The sequence below is a fragment of the Fonticula alba genome (genome assembly GCF_000388065.1).
Source record: "Fonticula alba strain ATCC 38817 unplaced genomic scaffold supercont2.2, whole genome shotgun sequence".
NCBI classification, from domain to species: domain Eukaryota; order Rotosphaerida; family Fonticulaceae; genus Fonticula; species Fonticula alba.
Window position 1 is genome coordinate 1,055,824 of NW_009242972.1, and position 250 is coordinate 1,056,073.

The window sequence follows — 250 nt, forward strand, 5'->3', positions numbered from 1 at the left end:
GGGCCCCGGCGCCCGGGCCCCCCCCTCCCCGCCCCTTACTGACTCGAGGCCTCATCCGCCCAGCTTTTCCTCGATGTCCGCCGGTCAGCGAAGACGGCCTTCCGGCAGCCGGGAACACCATTCACGCGGCCCCGGGCCACCGGCCCCGACCGACCGGCTGGGGACGCATCCCCCGAGCATCCTCTGCTCGGGACGACTCGGTCCCCCGCACGGTCGCCATTGAGTGCCCGGCCATCGGGCACCTCGCCTG